At 45.1% G+C, this 23,752-nt stretch overlaps 1 protein-coding gene across 5 annotated transcripts in view; it reads left to right on the forward strand.

The window, feature by feature from the left end:
* The first annotated feature begins 6,740 nt into the window (after nucleotides 1-6,740).
* Nucleotides 6,741-23,752, forward strand: part of LOC135367121 (neprilysin-1-like) — a 288,929-nt gene continuing 271,917 nt past the window's right edge. For all 5 annotated transcript variants that reach the window (XR_010414366.1, XR_010414367.1, XR_010414364.1 and 2 more), the window contains exon 1: nucleotides 6,741-6,886. The gene's annotated coding sequence lies outside the window, so the exon portion shown is untranslated. The remainder of the gene's footprint in view (nucleotides 6,887-23,752) is intronic.

A 23,752-nucleotide genomic window follows, 5' to 3' on the forward strand; every position in this document is an offset into this window, starting at 1 on the left:
TGCCTATATGACTAATTGTGTAGTTACGGATAGCGAGAGGCGCTGGAGGTCTTTGTGGGTGCAGCGTTCTTATTCACGTATTCGTAAATTTCCTATTGGAATCCTTCGTCCACGATGAGCGCCATTTTCACCCCTTCGCTGTTTACAAACAAAGACACAACCGGAAGTTGTCTAGGGTTCCCAGCGTCAGCGGATATACATGTGGCGCCACTCCGTGTCACTCATTTCAGTTAAACCCTTTCACTCTGTATAAATAGTGAAAAGGTTTAACTTAAATGAGTGACACGGAGTGGCGCCACATGCGGCCGCTGACGCTAGGAACCCTAGACAACTTCCGGTTGTGTCTTCTGTTTGTAAACAGCGAAGGGGTGAAAATGGCGCTCATCGTGGATGAAGGATTCCAATAGGAAATTTACCAATGTAAATACACAGCAGGGCACAAAATTGTGGTTTTAAAATTAGCGACCGAATCCGATAGATTATTTAAGTAACGAAAGGGTTACAGTGCAAACGACCGGATCTTCACACACCAGCTTACAGGCTCCAAGGCCCAGAGGGCTACCCTGCTTGATTGTACCTGCGTTCCCGGACTAATCGCAGCTATGCTACTGCAGACCTACAAGGCTGAATGGGTGGGATTAACCAGTGCTTACTCCAGGTCCTAGAACTTTCAGTTGTAGGTAGATAGGTAGGTAGGTACAGAGAGAGAGAGAGAGAGAGAGGGAGAGAGGGAGGGAGGTAGAGAGAGAGAGGAAGAAAAGCAGGAAAGGAGAAAGAATATGACTTCGTACGCCTCCACCACACCTCTTCGTAAAATAGCAAAACGAAAAGAAAGCAATAACCCCTTTATAAGCGCTTATAACGAGTGCTACTTAAAGTAACAGCCTCTAAAACATAACGAGTCTGGAGCAGCTCAGCTTCTCACTGTGCGTTTCTTTTTTGTGCATGATAGGGTTGCAAAGCCGTTAAGGTTCGAAAGACTCGTGGCCTATATAGGCTAGGTATATTTACGCCGTCCATGTGTAGAGATGCATTTTGTTGTACCCCATTCTTTTAAGGCCTCCAGCTTCTGTGCACTTACTTATGTCAAAAACTCAGGGGATTCAGATACGTGTTCGAAAGACAATGGGCAACAACGACCTCGTGCGGAATATTCGATCGAAAATATGTAAGTGCTTTTAAGAAAGTAAAATCTGGGTCGAAACGATGCTGCAAGCATTATTGCACTCTGTTCGTTCAGGAACAAGAGCCGAAATTACGCTTATTTCTTTCTGCTTCCAGACGAAACCTCCCATCGACTCCGAAGAGAGCAACGAACTGCTTATTCGTTCCCCCCTTCCCACCGTGTCTATCCACTATGGATAACTCATAGAGTATACGCGATATCAGAATGTAAATATTGTTTCATTCCCGTCCACAGGGTCAATACACGCAAGTACTGGCAAGAAAAAAAAAAAAAAAAGAACATATCGAGAACGCGCCGAAGCCTTTTGTTCTTGACGGCCAGCGAGAGCGAGAAGAGCGTAATCTAGACCTCCTTTAATCATTCTTCCCCCTTTTCCGAAGACGTCTTCTCAAGTCCTCGTAATGCCTCCTGTAAATTCTCTGTTGCTCTCCAGCTTTGCCGGGATAAGCAACGAAGCCATCCAAAGCGAAGATCTTCCCAGTATTGGAGGAGGAAGCACTTTTCTTGTACAAGTGGAAGAAGCGAACACGGCTCTTTCGGCGTGTTCGCCGATGATGTACTGCGTGCCTCTACATTTCTTCACTTCGTGAGCCCAATGGTGTTCCTGCGTCGGAGGATTAGGGCCTCCGCGCTCCTGGCATTGTGGGCTGTTCTTTTCGAAGGCCGATCTGCGAACAAAGAGAGAAAGAAATTGCGATGACGGTTCAAAAAATCTGCGAAGGATTTAGCTTAGGAGAGATCTATTGGATGTTGTTGTTGTTTAGAGATGGAAAAGTTGAGTGTCTCGTATTAAAAATCGATTGAACGAATTTCATCCCATAGGATGGGAAAAATATGCTCTAACGCCCGCTCAACTAAGTAGCCTGCACCGCCGTAAAGTTCTTCACAATGCATACCGTCAAAGCTAGAACGTACAAAAGGTCCCTTTCTCGAGACACTAAGAAAAACAAATTATAAATCGGGGAGTAATTACTGCTTTTACTCCCCTAAGTTGGGCATACTTCCAATTTTAGTTCCCTACCCCGAAAATTACCCTCCGTTATCTTCCCTCCTATTTTTTAAAAGAATAAACTTATATACCCCCCCCCCCGAAATTTACTCCTCAGAACAGCAAAGACTTCCTAAACTATGCCTTTCACGCCTTTACCTTGGGACGATGCATTTAGTTCTCGAAAGGGATAACATTGCTCCTCTTTTCCTTAGAATGTGTATACGTGTTTTCCAGACAAATAGCTTACCAAAGGGCGGCGTGCTTCTGTATGAGATATTACACCCTGGGCCGACTTCGTGGTTTTAGAAACTAAGAAAGGCACACTCAAAGTGTTCCTATAGTCGTGTCCAACCTAAGCACGGCACGGTCAAGTCCCGCCCTACTCTCGTTCCTATTGGCTGCCATACCTCTGCAATAATAATCCCATTCGCGTTGGCGGACTATATCTTATGTATCGTGTCATTCGTAGGTGTAACACGGGTACAGTGCTAATATGTTCCGAAGTATCTGTAGATTGGACTGTCAGGGATAATTTCCAATGAACAACAAGCTCTACCGTCGCCGAATAAAGAGCCCGAGCGCCGAGCGCCAGAAGACAGACAGGTTATGTTGGCGACGCTAAATATTTTTCATTTGCAAGAAAAATGGCGCAAAACGGCTAGGGGCGACATCTGGTGGGAAATAATCATGGCTATGCAGCCGGCATGTAGCCGACTTCTTTTGCTTTAGACCCAGTGTTATGGACAGGCAATGCAGTTTTGCAGCCGTACTTGACGAGCAATGCGCAGTTGGTGGCGACTTCGACACAGTGTTGCCCGTAATTTCCAATTTTAAAATTTTCTAAAAACAGCGCAATTAGGACGAAGTGTAAGAGTAAGAGCACTTTTAAGAGCACGAAAGCTCAGGATATCGAATAGATGCATTTTCTGAGATTGCAGCTACACTACCTTTAAACTTGAAGCAAACGCCACACAGACTGTTTTACCGTGTAGTCACACGAGCGACATTTCCCAGAATATTACAGCGCAGGGTGCTAAAAGCGTCACAGCTTTCTGCTGTCACGTGAGCGCGAGCGCTCAACATCGTATATTCACGCACACTGCTAACCGTGGGAAATATCCTATGCGACACCGCCACAAGATATTCAGTAGCAGACGACACGAAAAGACTCTGGCGGTGTCGTCTGCTAAGTGTCATCTGCTAAGTGTGCAGTACGTCCACGACCTACTAGATTATAACGACCATGTCATGATCGGCAACCCCTATGAAGAGCTCCTCCGCACGATCCGCTAGGGGCGCTACTCATCGGCCTGCGAGGTCTACATCATGATTGGACAATTGAAATGTGAAATTTGAACGCGCAGAAGCGGTCGTACGACTACCGTAGCAGACGACAGCAACATCCCCTATGAAAACGCGTAGAATGATGATGATAATCAACTTTTGAAAGAAGCATCTCCCGTGAGACTTGCACCGTTTGTACAAAAATACTAAGCTAAGCTGAAGTACAAAGCATTGCAGAAATTGAGGAAGCAATAATCAGCCCTTTCTGTAGCGCCACCGCTAGCTTCCAAATGCGGCGCTTGGGAGGGGTGCCTATGACGTGGTCGTTATAATCTAGTAGGTCGTGAGTACGCCACTTCCGATATTGCGCGAATGATCATCATAACACGGGACAGAACTTCCGCTCATTGAGCAGTGTTTTCGCTTTTTCTTCCACTAGGATCTTCCACTAGAATCTAGAATCTTCCGTGTCACTCGTGTGTAAAATACACGGTTACTATCCATAGAAGAACTGTCCCCGCTCGAAATATCGGCGGCTATACCGACCCCCGAGGCTCCTTCAATCTACCTTCACTGGATCGATGATGACCTTCCACTTTTCGCCACTCTTTAAAAGTTTTATATGGTTATACGCGATTATGAAATCTGGAAATTACCAAAAGTAAAAAAGAAACTCGTACTTTGGGAAAAATATTTATGGCGCTTCGACACAAGTGAGACGACTTTAAGCCACGCAGACGTCTGAACGCGCGGACGGCAGCAGGAACCAAGCGGCTGTCGCTAATAAGCTGCTAATGCAGCGCACACGTTGTGCATTCTATACTGCTTTGTGCTCGGAAGATATTGCACGGAGCAGTTGTGTCCTGTGTAATGCAAGGCGAGCTTAACTTTCAGGAAACTGGCGAACCGGTCACATAGGGATTGCATGCGTTCGAGGGCCAGTGCTTAGGGGGATTCGTAATTATATGTTAATCTCCAGACTTTTGGAATATGAGCGTGCTTGAAGCAGACGGCATATGGCAGATGGCCAGTGATGCTGGGGAGTTTGAATGACTTTCGGCTGTATAATATGAGAACGTACTTTTTTGGAAAATGACGCGCGTGTTCGGTAAAGATAAGACCCTTAAGGTTAAGGTGGTGTCGTTATCGAGGAAACACATGTATATCACACTGGAATAAGATTTACGATGATTTACGATTGGCGACCTTCTTCAACGTTTCCAGTGTTTCAACGATCGACTTGGAAATAGGAGAGGTGTGTAAGCGCGGATTGCTATCGCTTAAAGTGAAACAAAGTTTTCGTAGATCCGTCGCGTGCTGTTGCGAATGAGTAATAGGGTAAATAGGTAAACAAAAACGCCGAGACTGTAAAAAAGAAAAAAGAAGGAGAAAAAAGAAGAGAGAGAGAGAGAGAGAGAAATTGTCATCTTTTGGGGGGGCTAGATGCGTTGCCGCTCGCAAGCATTTGCCCCTTTCCTTGTCCTCCTCGCTTCGTTCCTTTACATAACCGCGTGGAAGGTGCCTTGTTAGCCGAAGCTGTCACCGGCACTCGACCGAATAACTAGACCCAACATTGGCTAGCGATGACAAAGCGAGGCAGAAAGAAGCAAAGCCACCTACCGAATAAACAGATTGTATTCACGCGTGCACAGGCTATCAGCTGTGCTAGAATAAAGTGTTATTGACTGCAGAGTACATCTGTTCAATACGCGGTATTCTGGTTACAGAACGTTACAATTTGACCCAGGAAAAACCGATTTTCAGAGAAACAAGCGAAATGTCCCACCAGGGGCATTTCCAGGACATTCCCTTTTGATATGCTACACATGCATTCACACGTGCATACTAACCATATCATTAAATTTATCGATACACGCATACGCATAAACAAAAGTAGAAGAAGAATGTGACTTGATGCAGATGAACTACAGAAAAAAAAAAAAAGAAAAGAAAAATGAAGACACGTTAGAGCCTACACACGCTTGAAATGTTTCGACGCTGCTGCCAGGGCGAGCGCGAGTAATATGGGCCTTATGTAATGGGCGCATCCGCTGTTACGTGGGCGGAGTCCTAAAAGGAAGAGAAGACAGCTCACGTCAAAGACAGCTACCGGGACAGCTCTCATCGACCGGAAATACGCTCAACATAACCTACATCGAAGAGATGTTCTAGTACCAGAGCACATACGGTTAACGTCATCTTCCCCCATTTGTGTGTAGGGCGCACCAGCAGAACAGAGCTGTCCAAGAAAGATCCCAAGAGGGCCTAATCAGAGATGCTCGGGGAAGCGAATTTCTCGGAAGTTCAAGGTACTTCCGGATGAAGTGGACCCAATCTTTTCCGCCGCGAAAGTGCGTTAAAAGTACTGCAGGGTTTGATATATTTGTGTCGTTAGCAAGTTACCAGAATGGGACCTTGTTCCTTTACGGGAACAGAAAGATAGCTTGGTGTTCACGTGCACTTTGTCATTGAAATAATGAGACGAAAATAATCGTTTAATCCTCTGCACGATACGCAAATGATGTCTAAAAATAATAAACAAAAAGGCGTATTATATGATCATGAACGACATCAATTCAAATACATCAGTGGCGATAGCTGAGTAAATTTGTCCGTTAATTTGTGGCTCATTACCCCGCGGCACTCCATGGTCACCATGAGGTGGTGGGTGAATAACATGCCTGAGAAGATCACCGTGCGTACTAAACGTTTTGGTGCGGGTATACGACAATGCTATTGTATCGAATTAAATCGTTCGGTAGCGCCGTGTACAGCATTCCGCTTAGCCGAAGAACCTGCGTCGATAATTTTTTCTAAATTATAGTTCCTGTGTAGCGGCATCTAAATGTGTGAAATTTTCTTGGTTAATCCAGGAACAAATTATACGTTGTTGCAATTATCCCCGCGATCGCTACCTTCAGGACGCTAAATATTCTGTTGATGTTGCATACCGCAGCGTGGCGTCCACGAGATAAGCGAAAAATATCATTGACAATGAAATAATGTAGAAGGCGGGACGATTTCCATGCCATGTACACAAAGTTCCGTGGGGCTAGATGAAGCAGCGCACCAGATAAGGCAGTTTATCGTGGCGAGAACTTTTCTGGTTCGCTCGCGATAAGCCCAACTGCGCGGCACGGGCGCTCGAGATAAGAGGGACTTACGATAACGCTTTCCCACTTTTCGCAAGATATGACTCCCCGCAAGAACACGTTCCACGTTGGCAAAAGGGAAAGGGTGAAGTATGGTAACACGGTCACGGCCCTAGTGTCAGGAAAACGAGACACAGCCAGTAGCTCTTTTGGCACCGCCGAAATCCACGAAACCACAAGAAGCCTAAACTGCACACGCGGTATGCATTTCTCGCTGAACAAAGTGTACTTAAAATGAGTAAGTTCTCGATCGCGAACCTGGGAAACGTTCGGGTAAGTGGCCGTGAATACCCTTCCAGAAAGTGGCAATATTTTGATGTGCTGTTCACACATAGACCTGCCCGTTAGAAATGGCGGCCGCCAATACCGGTTGGTCGGTTGATTATTAGGAACACGGCGCGACGTCACAAACTGCTATTGCGTCACTTCCGTTGTGACGGTGTACCCCATCAATTCCTGGTGGTCTGGTAAACACCCTTTAGCTGGATGCATAATGTAAAACCCCGAGACTGGGGAACACGAAGGGACAGACACAACACGATGTCTCAAACACAGCTTAGCTTTAGCTGGAGTAGCCGGTATCACACTTGTGGGGCCACAATCATTATATATTTACTCAAATCCAGTTCAATTCAGTATACAGTGTGTGTGTGCAGAAAAACGTAACCCACATTTTTACATGTAACTCGTTGTCTACTTACCCGACGAGCTTCCGCGGTGGCGTACGATGGCGTATTTATGCGTGCGAAAGCAAAAAAAAAAAAAAAAAAAAAGAGCCTGGAAGCCATACTCGGCGTAAAAAAGTAAGCAGAGCGCGAAAACATCGGCTTCCATGCATTACAATAATACGGCCATGACAGTGCATGGCGGTCTCAGGAGAGTTATGTGCAGGGACCGCTTCAGGCACTACCGATGAGCATCCATGTGGGACATCGTTTCGATTTCTGCACCGATAGCTCCCCTAGCGGTACCTGAACACAACTCTCCTGCGTCTGCGATGTTGCCCTATTCTGATGCACGGAGGCCGACGTTTTTGTTGCTCCGTTTATTTTTTATGCTGAGTATGGCTTCCACGATTTTTCTGCAGGTTTCGCACGCATAAATGCGCCATCGTGCGCTAACAGAAGTTCATTAGTTAGGTAGACAACAAGCTAAGTGCCTAAATGCGGGTTACGTTGTTCTGCACACACCCTGCACATTGAAATTAAGCAACATCCGGCATCTGTTTGTAATCCCTTCTAGGTTACTTTCTCAGCAGTGGAGTGTCGCATCTGAAATATGTACGGTGACTGTGCAACTCCTCTTTCATCCGAGAGGACTGTGTAACTTCTCATCCATTTCCGAATGCTTGCGCAAATGTTCGACGTTACCCCAGATAAAATATTCCTTCTCAACGAACGCAGTGGTAGCTCCTGAAAACAACGTCGTCCCGTATATTCGGACCTATCCGTCAGCTGTGCCACAACACATATTGATCGTTGGCACCGGGCGCCCGCTCAAACGGCTCTGTGTATCTCCCCTGTACGTATACATTCGTGGATGAAGTAAGCAAGCCCTTTCTGCGAGTGGTACACAGAGATGGGGACACGATCGATGCGTTGGGCAAGCGATGAGGGCGATTGCCATGTTCATCCTTCGCGCCTCCGTCGCCGTCGTCTTTAGGATGAGTGAGATCAAGGATATGGCAGTGATGTTGCTGCTGCGCTCGGCTATTTGGATCAAGTGAGCGTAGTGGTGTTAAGGCGATCTGGGCTGGGCACGTGTGATGACATATAGATCTTGATACCAGGATGAGTGATTGCCAGCTGCTGGGTATCGTACGTGTCGTTAGGTGCTCGTTGGGCGTCGCTTCTAAGACTGTAGTGCGTGAAAGAGCGTAGTAGGAAGCAGCTACATAGCGCGTGTGTGCCACGAAGAAACAATATCGTGAATGGCGCATCTTGTAAAATGACGTGTAAAACATGATAGGTAGCTAGAACGCGCGATTTCTCGAGAAATTATAGGAATTTCTAGCGTGATATAGAGTTTTATTAAGGGTTTTCACGATCCGAAGTTGATCGGATATTAGACTAGAGTAAGCGTTCTCTCCAACTGTTCGCTGCTTCCCACCAGCATTCGAAGCAGACGACGGAAGCACTCTTCCGAAGCAGAAGGCGGGATGTCAGTGTCGTCTGCGAAATAACTGATGGACGCAAACTGCAATAGAGCCCATGTCTGGCCGGCATGCACATCGAGGCATGTGCCGAGACGGAACGTCATTTGTGCTATTTGCTTATTTTCCATAGTTCTTTGCTTGTGTTCCAAGTAAACGAAGGGTGGAACGCCCTGTATGTGATACGATAACAGAAGACATTTCACTGTGCAGCATTCTCCGTTGCTTCACGGGCTGCCTTGCCATGCTACAGTGCAAGCCTGCATTCTAGCTCAAAGACTGAATTAGAATAGACGTTTATTCTATTTATATTTATAATCTATAGAGTTCTTGAGAAAGAAGCAGCGCAAGGCAGAGTGCACAACACAAGGTAGCCAGAAACCTGAAAAAAAGAAAGAAAGGGAAGACCAAAGCCTACATATACATATTTGATGTGAATGTGTGAACAGTTAGGTACATTACATCAGTATGCTATTGCGCAAACAGAGATGTATGAACAATTAAGTACATTACATCTGCATGCTATTGCGCAAACATAGAATTAGAGGCTAATTAGTACTAGAGTAGACCAGTGACGGCACAGAACAGAGTGGGCAAGTGGACAAATAACATGTTATGCAACACAATAAGCTCGACTAGACCATTCTAAAATCAAGAGAAACTGTGTTGCATATCGATAGGGGAGAAGTCTCAGTGCAAAAAGGAACAACAACAGCAACAACAACAACAATAAATGATGACGATGAGATGGAAGGCGCCATCAGCACGACGCTTTTATGTTACTTTAAAAACGACACGTGACACAATTTTACTGCTTCTCCCCAAGTCCCGATATTGGCTTCCACGAAGTTAGATTTCACCGAGGACAGAGACATAATACGAAGGGTTGCCTAATGACGGCAGCGCGAAGTTTTCTTTTTTTCTTTTTTTATGGGCCATAATTACGATGGCAGTGGTAATCTAGAAAGGGAGATTTTTCGTGCCATTAATAGCATTCGTCGCGAAAAGATATGAGTCGAGCTTTAGCTTTCGGCACAGATTAAAGCTCCGTAATTCGGCTGGACGGTTGTAAATTACTCGCACTGAAATGAAGGTATTGCTTTATCATGTACATCGGCCCCTGATAAAAGGGGCGACTCCCAAAACTGCCATCCAATTCCGGTGTGTGAAGGAAGAGGAGGAGAGAGAGGCCGTCCATTTGCTTTACAAGTCATTTCTTCTTCTCCTCTACTGTTAAAGAAAAGACAAAAGTGACAGGAGAGAGAGAGAAAAAAAAAGAGTGAAACGATAGGAAAATGACATAAAGGGGGCGATACCGATGTTGGAATTTCTGAAAGGTCGTTCTTTTTTTTTTCTTCACTAGCAACTACTGTGAAGCAGCGGCTTTTGAAACATAACAAAGGTCACTTCGCTCAAAAACTGGATGCGAGGGCATTGCGGCACAATGCACTGAAAGTTCCAGCGCGTCAGGTGTCTTGTAGATGTGATGCTTCATCTCGCAGATCTGTCCTCGAAAAAAAAAAAAAAAAAAAGACGCATGCATTCCCACTTTCAGTACATTGTACTGTTTGGGTAGAGAGAAAAAACTTGGTCGCAACTTCAGCTGCTGTCGTTGTGGCAATGGAACAGCCATTGCCTCTTAGCGTATTAAGCGATATAAGAAGTTCTGCCTCACTGCGTTTCTTTGGCGTCGGTACACTGGCGCTTGTTCAGGGTCAGGATGACGTCAGGTAGCATGATTGAGCCGCGGATTCTGCGATCTGCAGCAAGGCCGTATCAGACGTATCAGCCGTTTGCCCAGTAGGTACTATAGATGACCCGTCTTTCGGTAACTAACCTATCTCTCGCGTTTTCCACTGAGCCTCGATAGAAATATGTGCCTTACCACTTTCACAACATGAAGTGTGCCGAAAAATGCTCAGAGTATCTCGGGAGCGGTACCTTGCCTTCCAAAATCCCGTCTAACGGCGGTATGGCTCGAGAAGTCTCCGCTTCTCCCATACAGATGCTTTACTGCCGTTCACGTGACTGACCTCAAATCCCACAACTTCCACGCCACTTTCCCCCTCTTTTTTACAGCTCGGTCCCTTCCCATAGCTTAATTTCTAGCCGGAAATCACCCCACATAGTACTCCTCCTACGACCTTCTGAAAGCGCATTGAGAATTCCCGTAGAACAGCAGCCCAACTCCATAAAACGATTCCGTTATCGTCATCTCTAAGACCAGGGGAATCTCTGTCGAAGAAGGCGAGCCTCAATCGAGCGGCGAAGTGCCACTGATGCGATGGTAGCTGTAAATTTTCATGTAGACAAAGTTTCATGCCTCCCCTTCCAACTGATCGAGGCTGATTTGTGCAGACATCGTAAAAATTTTATGACCTTTGATATCGCGGTGAAACAGGGCAGAGAGGGGAGGCAGTCAACCTCTCTCTCTCTTTCTGCTGCATATGAGCTTTGCAAACGGCAGAACAAATGGGAAGATCGTAAAACGGACGAGAAATGTGCGGGTTTCTTTTTATGTGTGTCGTCGGCCGCCGTTTGCAATGCAAGCGGGCAGGTCAGATCGAAGACCCTGTAACTTCGGCAGGGAAACGTTAACTGCCGTTATGGCTTTATGGACGCCTTTAGGTTCGAGTTTTGAGCGACGCTTTAAATTGGGCGTCGCTGTTGGCGGAGGAATGGGTTGTCGCTGCCGTGCGTCTACCTAGAGACGTCTGAGTGTAGAGATTCGAATACATGAGGTAGATAACACCATCTGGGGAACAAAGATAACGTTATGCTACGTACAAGAAACACTGTAGATCAATGTCACTTTTCCGAAAATGAGTGAATAAAAAAAAAGAAACTGGGTAAACGGATAGACGCATCAACTTTGTTAACAACAACCTTTCGTGCATCAGTGTGCACTTCTTCGCGTTACAGAAATGTTTGCCTGGAACTCATATACATACTAAGACATTAGGAGAGGAGGAATGCAGCTGTCATGATTGGGCTAGGTGAAAAAGAAATATACAAAAACGAAACGGACAAAAAAAGGCGTACTTCCCTTTCACTCAGCGCGACCATGACATCTCCATTCGTTCTCTCCTAATGTCTTAGTATATATGCGTTCCAGGCAACCATTTCTGTAACCTGAACAAGTGCACACTCATGCACGAAAGTTTGTTGTTAATAAAGCTGATGCTCCGAACCGTTTAACCAGCTTTTTTTTATTTACCATTAGGCTCTTCGAATTCTCACACATCAACACTCTAAGAGAGAGAGAGAAAAATACAGTAATTTTGGTACTTTTGGGAACTAAGTGTGTTGCTACAATCATTAGTCACTTTGGGGACGAAATGCAGGGAAGTTTATTGTACAGGTCCCGACAAAAGTTCACGGAACACGCGAGCGGTGTATTTTCTCCTCGGTGCGACGCCCTAGCGGCAAGCGGAAGCGGGCTTGTTCACTCGTTCAGAGGGGCGGAGGAGTGCGTCGGCTGCGGCACCTATTCAAACCACATTTCGAGTGCATTCAAGCCATACCGAAACTACCGCGGTGTGTCGCTATCAACGCATTCACTCACCTCTCTGAACGAGTGAACGAGAGCCCATTTCCACTCTCCGGTAGGGTGTCGCACCGAGTGAGAAAATGCACCGCGCGCGTGTTACCGTAAGCTTTTGTTTTGGGACCTGTACGTTTAGGGACTATTTCCGTTGTGCTTTGTGTAAATTTCATCGTGAGGGGAGTAACATAAGAAGCTGTAATCGTTTCGCGGCAACAATGCGACACATTATAGAAGACTGTAGCCAGTACGTATGCGAGCGACGGGCCTTTAAATGTCAACTTAAATGCTGGATCAGAGGCCATTCAACATCTGCAAAGCTCTCGGCCCATGGAGTAACCCTGCACATCAGTGCCGTGCACTTGGCGCTTTTCTTTCCTTTCTGAGTGCCACCGGCCTCCTTCGCGAACTGTAGGAATTTCCTTCCCTGGTCACCCTTTCATGTGAACCTTTTTGGAATGGGGTAGGGTCCTGCACTCAACGAAGGGAAACATTCCACATCATCATTATCATCCATTTGTTGTTGTTGTTGTAATCGCTTCCCAAACTACTCCTTTTTCCCCCCTTAGAGTAGATGAAGGAAGACATTTAGTTATATAAGCCCATTAGCATAAGCGCCATACTTCTAAGCTAGTTTCTAGTTCCATATGTACCGCAAATGCATTGTGTGTCAGATCTCGTTAGAGTGGTTATGCATGGCTGCGACGCTAGTTGTCTTTCGTTTCTGCGTGTTCTGGGTTTATCCTATTGTACGTATATTATGTGTCTTTGTATATCTGTCAGTCGTTCTCTACAGAACGAACGTCTCACATCTCAGCATCGTTGTGTTTTCGTCAGAAAAATACGTTCGAGCTTGTTAAGAAGCAACAGCAAAGGCATTTTTCCCCCAATAAAAGTGACGTGCTATAGCATTTTCTCGGCTGGACAACCAAGGAGGTACTTCGTAATGAACTAACATGTGATACTCAAATTTAGAACACACGTTTTTGGCCTCTGGAATGTTAGCTTCTCCGCAACAACGGACACATTGCGCGGAAGCATCACGCACAGGAACCGCACCACCAGTTGTGGTTCGAAACGCATAACCCATATTTAAATGGATGTGGCTCAAAGTATGGATATAGTTTAAAGCAAATGAAAGAAATATTTAACCCACTCGAGTTTCTCACAGTTCCCTCAGAACTCGCAATATTTCGCGTATAATGAGGTAGCGTACTGCTCTCCAGTGGTGAATCACCCCATGAAATGAGTCAGGTGAATCACCCCATGAGTCAGGATTTATTTTTTGTTGTACCTTACCATTAATCCTGTAGACCGAGAAAAGACCAATACCTTTTAAATGCCCTGATTACTGACCAATTTTCTGGGTATTTCATCATCGTAAAAAAAAATTGTGACAGTCTGGCTAACCACAACGAAAGAAGATTTATGTTGTTGAATTCATTGCCGTCTTTCACTGGCTGCCCACTTATGTAAGGGGACGCCGCCTCAGGGCTAGTGAAAGTACGTGTTCTCGTAGAATATTAATTAAGACCCTAGGCGCTGTTAAAGCGGCGCCTGTGCGCTTGACCCACGTACAGGTTCTTCTGCCATATCGAGTTGGGTTAAAAGCCGCTAAATTGAGAACCATTAATAATCTCACCCGAGGGAGAAAAAAAGTGACGGTTAAGAACTGAGCTATGAAGTACTCGGACACCCCTTAAAATGTAAGCTGATAACGTGTGCGCTGGAAAGAGACCAGTAAAATATATTCGCTGGAGCCGAGTTCTTAAGAAACGAAAAAAAAAAAAAAATACTGATTAGCGAATAAGAGAGAAAACGTGTGAAAAAAGAGAATATTATTGTTCGCTTCATGGGGAAAGGAAATTTAATTAACAAGCTTTGTGTATGTAGCGAATGAAATATTATGTCACTAGTTAACGTTGCGTCGTCGTTAGAAGCAAAAGAAAATATTAAATTTTCATCTCTAGTTCGCTATTCTATTTCAGTTAAATCCCCCAGAATAGTTCCGCGGTTAAATATTGCTTTCATTTTCGTTAAACTACGTCCATTTAAATATATGGGTTATGTGTTTGGAACCACAACATGGCGGTTCCTGTGGATGATGCTTCCGCGCAACGTCCCCGTTGTTGCGGAGAAGCTAATATTCCAAAGGTCAAAAACGTGTGTTTTAAAGCAGCACCGCAGAGATTGATTTTCGATTCGATACGATTTTTTCCCGATACTATACCTCCTCAACATTCCTGTTAATTATAATTAATTTGAGTAAATTCGGCACGCTCTTCACATTGGTGGGGTAAAAAAGTGACCTTTACTTGGCTAATTTCTGAGTTCAGTTCGCAAAAATTTACAAAATTAAACTTAGGTTACATGGCATGCACATCAGGAGGTGGCAAAACCTAGTAAGAACAAATGCCGCTGACCGCATAATTCTATGTGGCATAGTTTTTTTTTAAATTAAAATTCAATGACAAGTTTTCTGGGACACCCTGTATACAACAACAAACTTCAGTAACTCATTCTTTCTCAGTCCATCGAATTTTGGAATAACTTGCCGAATGACATTGTAACCATCCGCTAGAGGGCCATTCTTTTAAGCAAGCACTATTCAATTCCTTTCTTCATCCATTTCAGTGCGAATTAACTAATCGTCTTCTGTACCTTTTCTACGTATAAGTGACGCATCTGCATAAAGTAGGTTCATTCCAAAGACACGGCTTGAGCGCGACAACAGTATATCTGTGGGTAGATCTTTCTCTGTCGGTGCAAATAGTTGGTCGCAATTGTTAAATATTGTTAGATAGTTTGTTACTTTGAAAACTACTACTGCGCGTGGATCACTTTTTGTTTCTACTCTTATCCTTAGTCCTAACTGTTATTATTACCTTCTCTAACGGTATGTGCTGAAAAAAAAAAGAAGAGAAAAGAAAAGATTGATAAAAAGCACCAACATGCACATGCGGTGTCACGTTTCATCCTAGAATTCTCGAGAAAAAAAAAAGAATACAAAATACTATCGCAAATAGAAGATTATCGCCGGTGTCTGGTATACCCATTTATAATTTTTGCTAAAGCATGGCAGGAATAATTCCCGGGCCAGAAGGGCAGGGCTTTTTGACTCCCCGGGCCGCAGCTGAAATATTGCACTGTCAGGATTAAACGCGAGAACTTTGCCAGCGTAATCCGTCACTTGAGCCTGCCACGAGGAATATTCCGGTGGCGTGAAATATATGAAGGGGTCTTCTTGAAATCAGACCTCACGGCGACAACGACGGTTGCCTAGAGTTTCGGATCGTGACGCGTAATAACACTGACTGGTTTCAATGGAGCCTTCAGGTGATATGATATATTGAATGTCACGTGACTCTTTGAAAGCGTTTGAACTACGCGATAAATATCCTATCCTGTCTTTGCCGCAGAAAGCTTCTCAAATGTTGGCCCTTTAGTTCTCGGCTATCGCAGTTCTTAAATTTCGGAAAACCGTCTTTGTAAATTTGAAAAATTTGCGGCTTTCAGTAAACGCCGGGAACTACAATCTACGGGGTTCAATAGTAGTCGTAATAATTATCGTTGCAATGTGACTATCACTCATATCCTTCGGTACTCAGCCTGAAATTTTCTATAGACGTACTGAACCGGTAGTTCCTGAACGTTTTTTTTTTTTAAGTTTCATGATTTATGAAGAATGTAGATGGTTGGGTCAAGGTCCACTTGGCAGAAGTAACAACAAAATTATAAAACACTGAAGCTTTCATTTAATGGTTACAAGCTTTCATGCAGTGGACTGCATTTCGTCAGGTACAAAAACAACAGCATTGGAGTTACAAATATATACGCACTCGGATGACACACGTGAACATACGAAAAGGGAGAAAGTAAAGTATATAAATTAACAGAGGGAAGACAAATACCACGTGGCTGGAAACAATACCACGTGTCATCCGAGTGTGTTTATATTTGTAACTCCAACGCTGTTGTTTTGTACCTCACGAAATACAGTCCACTGCATGTAAGCGTGTGACCATTAAAGGAAAGCTTCAGTGTTTTACATTTTAGTTGTTTCATGATTTATATGCGAGTCTGCAGCGTTACTTCGTTTCAGAAATCCACTTAGGCAGGGAGGCTGGTACGTAACAACATAGAGCAGCTACCAGGAAGCATACCCTTGCAGTGCTTGCTGTGCATGCACTGTGCATAATACTCTCCTGACTACGCCGTCAACCTCCATTAACATCGGCAACGAGAGGGATTCGCGCGCACATGCATATATATATATATATATATAGGTCAAAGAGGTAAATATATAAGACGGCTACGAAGTTGAATAAAAGTAAAATAATAAGACGTGGACGACAGATTACAGGAAAGTTAACAAAAAACTAATTTATTTATTGGGTAATTTAACACACAGATTATAACAGAACGGTCGACGTTTCGACAGTTCTGTTATAATCTGTGTGTTAAATTACCCATTAAATAAATTAGTGTTTTGTTAACTTTCCTGTAATCTGTCGTCCACGTCTTATTATTTTACTTTTATTCAACTTGGCAGGGGCACGCTTGCATGAAAGAAGCGTGGAATAGCAGTCGCTCAATGCATTCCACGTGCGTAACATAAAGAAAGAAAGGCAACCATGAAGGCGTGAAGAAATATTTGAACAAACGCCCTTGCACGAACGTCTAGAAAGACGACTTCCCCACATGCGTACTCTACTTGCCGTAAAGTACCCTTTACAGGGGCCGTTCTAAAAGCGCTGGCTTTACGGGGCCAACCGCCGTATAGGTTTCGTCCGCAGGTTTATAGGGCCACGTGGCACCATGCGACACGCCGTGTTACACCGAGCTTCGTCGAAAATTTGCTCTCCAACGATTACCCCCAAACGCGTGCGGCACAATTACCCAAAGATGCAGGTAATTTTCTGCTGTACACGTTAAAAACCCTAGAGACTAGGGACACGAAAAAAATGACAACAACACGTGTAAGGTCCTTTTTTCGTGCCTTTACTCTCGGGGAATTCAATATGTGTCAGATCACCAGTTCGCTTGGTTCCTGACCATCCTTTCATTGTTTTCTTTTTTGCTTTGGTATGGTGATAGGGAGGGAGATGAAGGGAGAGAGAGGAAACGCTAATTTCGCCTTCCCATTGGTCGAGGATGCCATACCTCATATGAAAAGGCAATGCGCTCATTTGGCTCCATCGACCATGTTCTTCAGGAAATATCATCAGTTATGCGCACACTGCATCGTACATTCCAGACAACACATATTTAATAGTGTATTAGCGGAAGATGCGCAAAACGTCATAGCTTTCTGCTGCCACGCGAGCACGAGCGCTCAACGTCACGTATTTTTGTGCAGTGCGAACCGTGGGGAATATCCTGCGGCACAACCACAAGATATTTCGACCAGCGACCTCAATACATACCTTAGGAAGGAAATTTCTCAGCTAACAGTACCTCCATTCAGTGGGCGCCTTTTAACGGAGGAAAGAGGTCCCTTTTAACGTCTCTCGAAATCCTGCGTCATCTGTCAAGCTGTCCACCAGGTGTCGCAATGCAAAATATTTTTGCTCTGCGGTACGTTATAGCTGTGATGATGATGATGGTTGAGTTTTTATGGCGCACAAGCAGCTAAGGCTATAGTGCAATAGCTGTGCAATCGAATTTACAAAAAAACAGTCCGAGAAAGCAGCCGCGTACGGCCGACACGATGCTCGCGTGACGTATTGGAGACTCCGTGCCTTGTTTCTTTGTTTCTTCGAAGCTCACGCGCCGCTTGTACATCCTCGAGCTGTGTCGTCACCGGTCACGTGAGGGGAGTAGCATACGTCACGACGTCCTCCTCTCGTTCTACGATGCGCTCTTTTCACGAGGAGGAGAAGGATTTTTCAAAGGTGTGCGGAACAGAGAGCCCTTCGCGCTCGCTCTGTAGGTCACCTGCGCCCGTCGTTCTTTCGCAGAAACTAATTTCATTCCTTGGAGAATACTCAGCACCGAAAAAGAAGAAATCGGGGTCACCTTAGTGCCCCCTTAGCATATTCTCTGCCGGAGAAGTCAAAGTGAGATTCCCTAATAAGAGCGACATTCGAAGTGTCAGCTGCCACGCGGTGGATCCTCCGACCTGTTTGCCTTTCTTGTGTCCTATGAGTGGGAAATGTATCCTTAGAAAGAAACCCCCCAGCGTGGCTAATTCGATTTCTGCTGCCGTTCCGCCGCTGTCGCGTCCGTCTTCGAACCTGATTTGGACCGAAACTCAATTTGGTACGGAAGCTCCCAACTTTTTTCCCCTCTCTAGCCTAGTTCTGCTTCAGCCGTAGTCTTACAGCATCGACCGTGTAAGCCAATACTGTGAACCTTCGTGTAAACATCCTTTCGAACTAACAAGGGATCGTCCTGTTCCTTGGGGTGCTGAGACGATATACGGCATACTGAACTGCGTATTGGGGTCAAAATTATGTACTTTTCTTTTCAGACGCGCGATAGGCTGCTACCCGCGCGAATATATATTTTTCGTCTCACCTTCCCATTTTTTCCCCTCTATTAATCATCGTCATCATGATTGATTGATTGATTTTAAAAGAAAAAAATGGAGTTGGTAGTCTCGAGCCACTCGGGACTGGCTACTTCAGGACGCGTTATTAATAAAAGAAAGGGAAACTACACTAACCTCGACGTTTTGAAAGAATAAATGAGAACATCATCACCTAGCTTGGCACCAAGCATGACGAAGTGAGACTTCGTCATCATATATCTTTCATCCTCTTTAGGAGCACGTATTCGTGGAATCTTTAGACGCTTAATTCTCTATATCCACCTGAACACTGTCGTGCTCGACGACGAAGCTGTTTCTGTGAATCCAAATATGTAAATTTCGATTGTTGTTGCCAGCATGCGTTCCTACTCGCTCGAAACCATTTCGTCGATCGCCTTTCGTTTCTGTTACAAGGACGAATACTGCGACTCATGTTCAGTCACACGGAATTATGTGTAGTTTAATAGCCTGATTTATTTCTAAATTATTTTATCGAAAACATGAAATTACTTTCAGTAATGGAGCGCAGAAGCAGTGGTCGCGATGCGATACAGTTTCAGAACATCTTGATGGAGCTTACAGGGAGTACGAAATTTCCCGAACACCTCATAAAATACTTGCTCACATCGGTTCTTGCTATTGAACATATTGTCACTTCCCGCAGTGTACAAACAAAGGCAAGAAATGAATACATTTCTTTTTGTTGCAAGCGGTTCTTCCTATCGAGAATCTCGTATACTACCTTTTTTTTCCCATTGAAGTACGCCGTTTTTAACCGTGCGCGGTTGAAAGTTGAAATCTCCTCCACGACCTCGACGAAGCTGACCTCTACGAAGGTGACCTCTTCTCCACGTTCTACCTTCCTGTCGTGTACCTCCATTCGCTTCTTGACTACTGCTCGCGTAGTCGACGGTACCTTCTTACGTTGGACACGACCCTCAGGAAGGAGCGTGGGCCAATCATGGGCGTATCATGCTCTAAGCGATGACCTAGTCTGGCACAGCCGTGACAGGGTCAAGCTTCTCCGCATGACATTCTTGCTGCCACTCGCCGTGACGCGTCGCTATAGGTGTAGCAGCTTCGTAACGACTTCGGTGCTCGTTTAGAATTCACGATAAAAAGAAAAAGAAAAAGAAACCCTTCTCTTACCGACCGTAAAACTTCGTTTGTGTGTCCAAGAACATGTCTTCTGACAAACGAAAACAACAAAAAATCGTTTCACCAGCTTCCGTGGCATAGTGGTTAGGATGATAGCTGACCACGCCGAGACTGGGAGGTGACACGGGTTCGAATCCTGTCACCGGCCTCCGTGCTGTTTGAGGTTTTCCCTGGGTTTTCCGAAGACTTTCCCGACGAATGTCGGCACAGTTACCCATGAAGTAGGCCCAGGACGCATACTAACCCCCGTATCCCCCACTTTTTCCTGCTGTCCTCTCTCCATCTGTCCACGTCTGTACGCCGCGCATAGCCACAGTTGCTTCGCGGCGCTAACACGAAATTAAAAAAATAAACGTAGTTTCGCAGTCTCTTAAATGCTATTCCATAAAAACCCCCCCGAGTGTGTTCCTTAGTGACGATAAACTCAACCTCGGGTTGGCGGATTTTATTGGACGGAAGTTTAGCGATTAACAGCACCTATCTGGCACAGTTAATCACTCTCGAGCGAACAATGAGCCGGCACGATATCGCTTCCATCGAAATTCCAATCTCACCTTCAAGACGTTCGCTATTAAGAGAACAATAAATGATGGGCCCTTGTACCGATCTTCCGTCTCTCTCGTCCCCCCCGCTTGGAGCTTAATACTGGCCTGGTATTTCACCGAGGACTCGACGCTTGCAGGAGACTCGTCCGGTGCCGTTAATTGATTGTTTATTACGAGGGAACCCTCTCTGTTATTGTCCGGCTTTGATTTATGGACTGATCGGACAGGGCTCCGAGGCGTCGTTTCCTTGACGAGCGGGAAGCCTTTGTTCCCTAATCCGCGCTCAACGCAGAAGGAGTGGCCGTTCTCAGTAAACGGTGATAAATTGCTATTTTCCGCACTTTCGTTTTTTCTTTTTGTTGCCGTTTAGGTCTTGTAGTGGGTGCAGGCGACGTACCTCTTAAGCAAAATGGTTGAAAAAGCAGCTTGGAAGCCGTCACGGAAGCACCAAGCTTACACTCTGAGACAACGTAAGAGCTACAGTCAGGGAAGTATACCTGCGCCAACATAGAATGTAGTCCGTACATACATTGAGAGTGCATGGGGCGTAGGAGAAGATGACAGACGACAGGCAGATGGGGGGAAAGCCGATTCAACATTGAGTTTGATTATAGACCCCCCCCCCCCCCCCCCCGAAGATATTGAATTCGTCACCTGACGAATTCTGCTACTCCCACAAAGGAAATGAAATGAATCAAAGGAGAAGAAAACTGAAAAAATGAAAAGGTAAAAATAGAAAGGCATCACCCCTCCCAGTCACCGAACTGTATGTGCATATCCGTAGCTACATCCCCTAGGAGTGAATCGATTCAACATGTTTTTGATAACGCGAATGTTTTACGTGTTTGTTATGCGAGGACATGCGAAGCACGTCGTTTCTGATGTTTTTCTTTTTTTCGCATCGTGATCAGTGTATAAGCAGTTTGAAGCATGCGGACGACGCACTATACGATGTGACTCGAACGCGTAATAGGCTCGTTTAAGCCAATCACAGACGTCTTTAGATTTGTGGCCGGAGCTGAGCTGAGCTGCAGGTGTTTACTTGCCACGAAGTATAGTTGCGTTGTTAACCGCAGCTTCGTAGACGATGTACGGCGATAGATCGATTTACGGAAAATAACGCTCCCTAGTCTACGAGGATTTTAGCGTGCTACGAATGAGAGCATACCGTGCGATATACTGCACGCCGTGGAAACTGACGGGAGCATGGCGTGAGCTGCCGGGTTGCGTAAGACCCGTAATAACGAGACGGCGATATTCTGATTGGGGTAATTTCTTCGGGGTGGGCTGAAATGGCGACTGGGAATATGGCGTGTCGAAAAAAACGGGTTGTGGTTAATGTTCAGAAAAAAAGAAAGGAAAGGTTAGCCAGGTAAAGAGCCGGCTTACTATTCCGGGAAAAAAGAAAAGGAAGGAAAGAGAAAAGGGAAAAACGAAAAAGAAAAGGGAGGGAAAAGAAAACAGAAGGGGGAATCGAAAAGAAAAAGGGGAAAAAGAAGGAAGGGAAGGAAGAAAGAAGAAAATAAACACTAGCACAACGTGACATGCAGTAACAGATAACGGCAGTAAAAACAGATTCTGTAAGCAACGGCCCTTCGAAGCTTAAAATGAGAGCAAAAAAAAAAAAAAAAAATGAAAGGTCTCAATTTTCCTTCTCCTACGTGGTGAAGCTCAGGCTTCCCCAATTACGGATGTGGTCCACCAGCTTGCCTGCATTTATGCAGTTTTACGAGCAACTTTATCTTGAACGACATTTGCATTATATATTTTCTGTACTGAAACGCGATGCTTAAAGTACACGGCAAGCTCGTCCTTTTGTGCGTAAGCGACATCCCGCAAAAGAGATCAAAGAGAAAGTTTGTTCTGCAGCGCTATTGAAATATACCGGGTACTTTTACAGCGGTAGCTGTTAAGGGGAAGCTAATTCGCGTAGGGATAAAGGGCTTCGCTGTAGTTTTATCACGAAACCCTCGGTTTCGGGTTCGGTCATGCAAAACGAGTTAAAATAATTTAAAGGTAACACAAGCAGTTTTTTTTACATACCCGGAGATGGGTACCTTTTCCCGGAAAGTGTCCCGAGCATTCAGCGTTTCCTGTCCCGCTCTTGTCCCGGTTGCTTCATTCGGCCCGCTGTATGACGCCTGTGATGCATCCCCATGTTTTCCCGTGTCAAGTGATGTGCGACGACGTGAACCAATTGTACCGCTCAAGTCGGTGAAAAGTGAAGCGGGAATTCGGTAAATAAGGGAATGTGTTATCCGTGGAAACAAAAATTCGCAAATTGATCACTCCTAAAGGAGAGAGAGAAAAAAAAGTAATTGGAGTAGATTTTCACGTAAAGTCCGTCAAACTATTTGTGTGGCGACATAACAGAACAACAACAGAGCTTCACCGCAGAGCACGCTGAAGGCTAGTCATTGCACAGATACCTTCGTCACTCTCGGTTCGTGGAAAGCGTTGGGAGCCTTTTGTGACTATTGCAGCCTTGCAGCCTTTTTGTGACTATTATACAGTTGCGTTAATTGCCACAAAAAAGTCGTACTACCGTTTTCAACAAATCAAGGGAGAGAATGATGTCATTTGGGATGATAACTAAGAACGCGCTGTGCAGTGAAGTTCTGTTTTCTGTTCCACCACCAGTTCCACCACCAGTTCCACCACCAGTTCCACCACCAGTTCCACCACCAGTTCCACCACCAGTTCCACCACCAACGCCACCACAACCTCTGTTTTAAGAGTGGTGCTTAAGGAGCGAACTGTCCTTTGAGGACGTTAGGAAACGCCAATTTTTGACGTTTAGTTAACAGTAAAAAAAGCTCTTTCCACTTCGTAAGCAGTCATTTTTTTAAAAAATAAGTGCATACATCAAACATGCAAATTCTTCACAAATTTAGCTCTCCATAAAATACGAGCACTGACTTCGGGAACCATCGACCCCATCACAGCGGTGAGGGAATATTCCATCCGTTTGAGTACGAAATACAGATCAGAATGAAGACACAGAGGCAGCCGACGACAGAATACGAATAAGACTAAGAAACGTCAATCTACTCAGAAGTTTGGAGATTAGAGACACTAAATCCTCGTTAATCTCTCGCCAACAACGTGTTCTCAGCGGGGCTTCCCCATTTGTTCGTGGTAGGGATTTGACTTGCCGTTGAAATGGGCTTTCCTCTCTCGCTCTTATCGACCGTCCGTGATAAAAGAG

The sequence above is a fragment of the Ornithodoros turicata genome, chromosome 8, assembly GCF_037126465.1.
Source record: "Ornithodoros turicata isolate Travis chromosome 8, ASM3712646v1, whole genome shotgun sequence".
Taxonomy (NCBI): Eukaryota; Metazoa; Arthropoda; class Arachnida; order Ixodida; family Argasidae; genus Ornithodoros; species Ornithodoros turicata.